The sequence below is a fragment of the Aquarana catesbeiana genome, linkage group LG04 (genome assembly GCF_042186555.1).
Source record: "Aquarana catesbeiana isolate 2022-GZ linkage group LG04, ASM4218655v1, whole genome shotgun sequence".
NCBI lineage: Eukaryota > Metazoa > Chordata > Amphibia > Anura > Ranidae > Aquarana > Aquarana catesbeiana.
In genome coordinates, this window is record NC_133327.1 from 52,639,756 (window position 1) to 52,647,873 (window position 8,118).

General features: G+C 43.3%; 1 non-coding gene across 1 annotated transcript; it reads right to left on the reverse strand.

Annotated features, from left to right (window-relative positions):
• Window positions 1-3,039: 3,039 nt before the first annotated feature.
• Window positions 3,040-3,111, reverse strand: TRNAT-CGU (transfer RNA threonine (anticodon CGU)). Its single transcript has one exon. It is a non-coding gene; the product is annotated as a tRNA-Thr (tRNA).
• Window positions 3,112-8,118: the final 5,007 nt, after the last annotated feature.

Genomic DNA, 8,118 nt, shown 5'->3' on the forward strand with positions numbered 1-8,118 from the left:
GGCAGCATTGAACAACACATAGCGGGCAGCTCCCGCTTGGTTTGGACTCGGCACCCTCAGGCATTTCACCTTCAGTAGAGAAAAATAGATCAATGTGAATGGTGAGCTATTAATGTTCCAGAAAATGAATGATGTTATACAATGTGGAATTAACGTGGGAGCTCAGGTAATATTGCTGTACGGTTTGTTCATCATAATGAAGCAAATGGATGTCATTTATTTGCCAGCCTGTTTTACTAGCAATTTACAAAGACAAATAAAGACGATAATAATTCATATTCAGCAAAAGAATGCAGGTTTCACTGACAGCTTCAATTACCAACCTAGCTATTATGATTACAAGCATTATATAGGATCCAAATATTTCTATTCATTAAAGGAAAACTGTATGGAGAGAAATATAAAAGCTGCCAATTGCCTGGTTGTCTCTGCGTTTTAAACACTGAAACACTTTCTGGAGCATACATTAAAGCTGAACTCCGGGCACAAATACCTCCATTTAATATACCGTATTCCTCAATAGAAACAAAGGATATAAATCCACTTTGTGTGCACCAAATGCCTTTGCAAGCCTAGATACAGTGCATGTGGAAACTATTCACAGCGCTTCACTTTGTCCACATTTTGTTATGTTACAGCCTTTTTCCAGAATGGATTAAATTCATTATTTTACTCAAAATTCTACAAACAATACCACATAATGACAACATGAAATAAGTTTGATTGAAATCTTTGCAAATTTATTAAAAATAAAAAAATGAAAATATCACTTAATAAGAAATGAAAAAAATGAAAAAAATGTACATAAGTATCACAGCCTTTGCCATGACACTCAAAATTGAGAGGTGCATCCTGTTTCCACTGATCAACCTTGAGATGTTTCTACAACTTGATTGTGGAGTCCACCTGTAGTAAATTCAGTTGATTGGACATGATTTAGAAAGGCTCACACCTGTCTATATAAGGTCCCACAGTTACCAGTGCACATCAGAGCACAAACTAAGCCATGAAGTCCAAGGAATTGACTGTAGACCTCCGAGACAGGATTGTATTAAGGCACACATCTGGGGAAGGATACAGAAAAAATTCTGCAGCATTGAAGGTCCCAATGAGTACAGTGGCCTCCATCATCCATAAATTGAAGAAGTTTAAAAACCACCAGGACTCTTCCTAAGTGGGTCACCTGGCCAAACTAAGCGATTGGGGAGAAGCATAAAAATTATTGCGGCGCTGAAAAGTTCAAAATGGAATTGAAGAGTGGGAGGAATCCAATCGCCAAATATATTGTGCAGATGTAGAAAGAGTCACTCGTCACCACGTGGTAATGTAGTCTGCTTACCAGAAGGTGTTAAGGATTAGGCATAGATGATAAATTCTCAATAGCATCCAGCAAATCCAGCCCACTGGAACCCCTCATCAGACCACAACATCCGTGGGATTTCCTTCACATATAAACATCTCCCAATGGTCACTTCAGAATTAGGCATTCAGGCATGTAGTCATCATATATCCGAGAAAAGAAAATGAAGGACCCATAGTGAAGCCTTTTCCCAGCAGTGCTTCTGTGCTTTTACATGGTTTTCTCGGGTCTTACTCCCAAGCAGAGGGACTTCTCGGGGAGAAGGGCCTTAGTCAGGGAGGTGACCAAGAACCCAATGGTCACTCTGACAGAGCTCTAGCATTTCTCTGTGGAGAGAGGAGAACCTTCCAGAAGAACAACCATCTCTGCAGCACTCCACCAATCAGGCCTGTATGGTAGTGGCCAGATGGAAGTCACTCCTCAGTAAAAGGTACATGACAGACCGCCTGGAGTTTGCCAAAAGGCACCTGAATGACTCTCTGACCATGAGAAACAAAATTCTCTGGTCTGACGAAACAAAAATTGAACTCTTTGGCCTGAATCGCAAGTGTCATGTCTGGAGGAAACCAGGCACCTCTCATCACCTGGCCAATACCACCCCTACAGTGAAGCATGGTGGTGGCAGCATCATGCTGTGGGGATGTTTTTCAGCAGCAGTAACTGAGAAGAATAGTCAGGATCAAGAGAAAGATGAATGCAGCAATGTACAGAGACATCCTTGATAAAAACCTGCTCCAGAGCGCTCTGGACCTCAGACTGGGGCGAAGGTTCATCTTCCAACAGGACAATGACCCTAAGCACACAACCAACATAATAAAGGAGTGGCTACAGGACAACTCTGTGAATGTCCTTGAGTGGCATTATACTCAAAAAGACTTGAGGCTGTAATTGGTGCTAAAGGTGCTTCAACAAAGTATTGGGAAAAGGCTGTGAATACTTATGTACATGGGATTTTTTTCATTTTTTATTTTCAATGAATTTGAAAAGATTTCAAACAAACTTCTTTCACATTGTCATTATGGGGTATTGTTTGTAGAATTTTGAGGAAAATAATTAATTTAATCCATTTTTGATATAAGGCTGTAACATAAAATGTGGAAAAAGTGAAGCGCTGTGAATACTTTCCGTATGCACTGTATTACATTGCAAAGTAGCAGCGATATTATCATTGTGCTATACGTAGCCTGTGCAGAGAGAGCAGAGCTGTGGGAGGGACCCAGCAGTCCCCGCCCACTACTGGATTTCTGTAGAAAACTACAGGAGGGGCGGAGACAAGACCAGTCACACTGCACAAGGAGAGAGAGCAGCAATGACCGGTCTTTATTACAGGAAGTCTCACACTGGATTACTGCACACATTTAGAAGAAATACACAAAGCACACCAAGATTCAAGGAATTATACACACAACAAATGTATTTAGACAATGTTTGCTTATCCCAGAGTTAAGCTTAAAAGAGACCCTGTAAGGTGGGGGTGGGGGTCTCTACCTCAATAATTAGATAAGGATTCACACCTTCACCTCCTCAGCAATATAAATCAAAGGATTAAAAAGTTGCGAAGCCTTTCTGACACCATTGATGGTATTACGTAACACAAAGCACATTGGTTCTTGCCTTGGACAAGCTACAAATGAGAACCTTTTGAGACAAGCAGGAGATGTACATCTTCCACAATTCATAGGCACAGATGGGAATTAAACCCATGATCTTTAATTTACGAGACCAATGCCTTACCACTTGGCCACTGTGCCTGCTGCTTGCTGCAAGAGGAATGGGAACAGGGGTGTGGGTCTTCAACACCATTTTAACATCTCTACCTCAGTAATTAGACAATAATTTACATCTTTAACCATGCACATCTGTAGGTAGGTTGAAACAGTGTTTAGTAAATCAGCGGCCAGTCCAGGCTGGGGAAAGGGCTAATCGTTTTAGATCAGCTCCCGGGCTTTTGGTCCTAACCAGCCCACCTGTGCTATAAAAAAGAGGGACAGCCAAGGTCCAGGAGCTGGAACAGGAATGTAGGTACCATTCGGTTCAAGTGTTGGAGTCTCAGCGTGGCCCTAGTAAAAAAACCTGGAATTGCAGAGGACATCCAAGCCATGGACATTGCCATTATGGACTTTCACCTCATGGAGTTATGCCTGGACCACTACATTATCTTAGTTAGGATTAGGGACAAGACGTTGTTTATAATAAATTGTATGCTGCATCAGGTTCAGTAAAGTTATAGTGACCATCATGTGCCTGGTCTGATGTTACTTGGTTCTGGCGTATTCCAAAGAACCTGGATCTGTAAAGCACATATGGGGTATAAAGTAACACTACTACATAAGGTTAACTTGGCAAGACAAGAAGAGGATTGTAATTGCTATGGGTAACTAAGTGAAGGAACAAGTGACAGGCAACCAGTTGTTAGGCATGGTACCTGGTAAGGAGACATGTCCCCTGGTAGCAAGGGGGTCATTGTCTGGCTCCCTCCCTAGCGGTCAGTATCAAATAGCAGCTTGATACGAACTTGTGTTATGGAGATCTTTGACCTGGTCATGAGTTATGGAAAGGGAAGCGTTAAGTGAGAGCATGCATGAGGTCCGTATTAGGTGCTTGGCAGGACCCCATTGTGTTACTGAGAGTGAGGTAACAGAGGTGCGCTGACTGATGAAGTAGGCTCAGGCTCAGCATGCTTTCCTAATGCAAACATACAAGTTATGTTGTGTAGTGACATGGGACAAGTCACTTTTCAGAGGAACTCTGTACTTTATTGCTGCACACAGGGAAGGCTCATCTCTGAGTCAGGAAGCTGCCTTAATGTTTGATTCTTCACATGAACGCAGCCTCCGCCTGGTCCCAGGCATTGATGAGCGCACTCTGCGCGAGAGGTACTCCCGTATTCACAAGCAGATGATCCCACCCACACACTTGGTGTAGTCATACACACCTTCCAACACATCAAAGGATTAAAAGTTACAAATGCTTCCTGATATTATGCAATTAGAACAGGGTGGTTACACACCTTGGACAAGATACGAAATATCTTTAACATTATAGGACAAATCATCAGCTGAATGTGACTAACAACTACTTCTGACCTGTACAAAAGGAAGCCTTTAGTGAGAAGCAGGAGATGTATATTTCTAGGGAACAGCTTCCTTCATACACAGATGAGGATTGAACCCATGATCTTTGGTTTATAGGCCCTCAAACATTACCACTTGGCCACTTTGCCTACTGTTGTCAAACTTTTAAAGGAATATCCAAATGCATATCACTTTTAAATATTTGCTTGTAGACTGCCCATGGTGACGCCCACATGTAATGCTGTGCCTTCATGCTTGAATGAACTGAAATCCAATGAATAAAAGGGACAGGCCAGGGCAGTCAGGCTAGGGAGGAAAGAGCTAGATGACACTGTCATGAACCAGCTAGGAAATGAGGCCAGGACATGGTCTTCATAGAGCTTTTACAGGCTTGTAGGCCATCATTGGTGCAGTATATGAAGACCATGGGGGTAATGTACTAATACTGGAGAGTGCAAAATCTGGTGTAGCTCTGTATAGAAATCAATCAGCTTCCAGGTTTTATTGTCAAAGCTTAACTGAACAAGCCAAAGTTAGAAGCTGATTGGCTACCATGCACAGCTGCACCGGATTCTGAGTGCTCCAGTTTTAGTAATTCTACCCCCACTGCTTGAAAGATGTATGGGTTTCAGTAAAAAAAAAGCAAGTATAATAGCGTGAAAAGTCAATAAAGGTTTTTGTTTATCCAGGTCATGGTGTAGCTAGACATTCAACTGGACTTGTTCTGTAATGTTGAGAATGTTTCATAGGTTATCCAAAGCCACTTCTTCAGGTCTAAAGAGTTTCAGGAAAGCATAGAATGCATCGGTGGGCTGTCCAAGATCCTGCTCTTGGATATTGCAAAAGAGACAAAATGGAATATCTACAGTTAAGTATAGATTGGGGGGAACCCACAACCTTTGGTTTATAGGACCAACACCTTCCTACTTTCCACTGTGCCTGGTATCTCTGTGCGTTAAATTAGATATTTAAGGTCTAATATATTTTTTTTTTTATTTCCAAAAGAAAAAAAAAACAAAACAGGAGCAAAGGGGGTACAGAATGAAGAAAAAAAAAAAGGGGAGGGGGATGGGGGAGTAACGGTGTTCATGAGATATCTATATTACTTTGGTTACAGGTAAAAATACATAACTTATGAGTTAACAGTCGAAGGGGGGCATAGGAGAAGGAAAAGAAGGGGGTAGGACAGGGGAGAGAGGGGGGAGACCCAGCAGTATATATATATATATATATATATATATATATATGTTAAATTCCTGACTTCAGGTTGGGGACCCGAGTGCATTTGGTAGCCTTAGCGGGGGGGTAAGCAATATTATAGATCAGGTCAGTGGATGATTTGTGAAGCCATATGTACCCTAATTTCATGTGCTTATCCCAGGTATCCCCCATCTTTGGCTGTAGTTCCTCCATAAGCATGGTGTCATTGATGATGTCTATTCATCTGCTGATGGAGGGGATGACTTCTGTTTTCCAATGCTGCGTTATGACATGGCGAGTGGTGGATAGAAAGAATCTGAGAAGATGGCAGTTCATTGGACCTGGTAGAATGGATAGGAGGGTCACCTTAGGGGAGGGAACGAGAGAGACATTATATATATCATTGTATATGTTAAAAACCTGGTTCCAGAAAGAGGGAACTCGGTCGCATTCCCACCACACATGGAGGTAGGAGCCTTTTCTTCTGTGACGTCAAAACGTCTGAAGTATTGGGATACATTTTGTGTACCATGACTGGATCCCTGTACCACCTAGATAGGAGCTTGTAATTCTTCTCTTGTGTAAACCCGGAGATTGAGGATTTGTGTGTGAGTGTGAATGAGGTGTGCCATTGTTCCGGGGGTATTTCCATGCTCACGTCCCTGGAATACCATTGCGTGAAGTTAGGTAATGTGATGTAGCTATGGGACTGTACTTCTGTAGATTAGAGAGAGGGGGTGTTTGGGGGTCTGAGAGAGACTACAGATATCCTCAAAAGCTGTGAGTGGTCCGTGGATCTCTCCAGAAAGACATAGAGTTTTGTTAAGTTGCGACAGAGACAGCATGGATAACCAGTCAGTCCAAGTGGGGGATTGTGCGTCCTGTTACAGTTGAAATCGGCCTGTGGTGGACCAACTGTCGTGCGGTGGGCCACTGCGTTATCGCGTAGGAACCACAGTGTCCCTGAGTGTTATGGGTAGGGTGCACCAGGTTATCAAATAGCGAGCTAGGGTCTGTGGACAGAGCGTAGGTGTTTTTTTTTACCATACCATAGGAAGAGTACCGCCAGTGTCAAGGGGGAGATCTTGGTCATTGAGTTTAGCGTTATACCCCCATAAGAGAGCTTGAAGGTCTGTTTGTGCCATATCTTGCTCAATAGAGGGTTTGGTCAGGGGACAGGGGAACCATTAGAGAAATCTTGATATTACGGCGGAGGCATGATATAACAGAGAGTCTGGGAGACCGATGCCTCCCCTGAGCCTGGGGGCACACAGCATTTTATTTTTAAGTCTAGAGGAGTGGTGGTGCCAGATGAACTTGATCGCTGTGGAGTGCGTGGAAAAAGGCATTGGGGAGGGTGATAGAAAGAGCTTGGAACAGGTACAGTAATTTGGGGAGAATGCCCATCTTAAGGACATTCATACAGCCGAACCATGAGAGTTTAAGGTGGTGTCATGATTCCAGTGAGCATCTAATTTTGGTCATGAAAGGGAGTAAATGTCGTGAAAGTCTCGAGGGATCTCAGTCCCCAAGTATTTAATCGAGCAAGGTTGACAATGAAAAGGGAATTACTGTAGTTTTGTGGATACGGCTGTCGGAGGGAGAGAGATATTTAGAGCTTCTGACAATATTTAGTTTGAAATTGCTGTGGGCTCCAAAGCGATGGGGATACTAATGTGTGGTTGCGTGACGTAAAGTAGCAAGTCATTGGCATATAAGGAAAGCTTGCAATGTGTGGAGGGTGAGGGGATCCCGTGAACGGCGTCATTACGACGGATCGCTTGAGCTAGGTGTTCAATCGTGATCGCGAACAGTAATGGGGACAGTGGGCAACGCTGTCTAGTACCATTCCTGATCTCAAATGCCTCCAAGACCTCCCCATTAGCCCTGGCTTTTGTTGATATATAGGGACATTATTTTGGTCAATAGTTTAGGGCCTAAGCCTATCTGTTGTAGGGTTGCTTGTAGAAAAGTCCAGCTGACTCTATCAAAGGCTTTCTCGGCGTCACATGCCAGTAAACATGTGGGGATATTCTGACTCTAAGCGTAAGATATGAGATGTGGTGTCTTTGTGGTGTTGTCCCTGGCCTCTTTAAGATCAACATTCAATAAAGATATGGGTCTATAATTGCCGCACTTCAAGTGGTCTTTTCCAGGTTTGGGCAATACTACTATCTGAGTTTGGAGAAGCTGTGGTGAAAGTGGGTGTGACTCATCCACCTCCTCAAATGCTCGCGCCATAACCGGGGCCAATTGGTGAGCAAACGCTTTATAGAACGGGTATTCCCGTCTGGGCCCGGGCTTTTTCCATTCTTGAACCCTTTAATCGCGTTCAGTAAGTCTTAGGACGTAATAGGTTGTTCAAGACTTCCCACATCGGGAGGGGGGATCCTAGGTAGGGCAGTGTCCTGTATATATTGTTGTAGGTCTAAAGGGACGGGGTTGGGTGAAGCACTCGTTGTTGAGGGAGGGGGCAGATTGTAA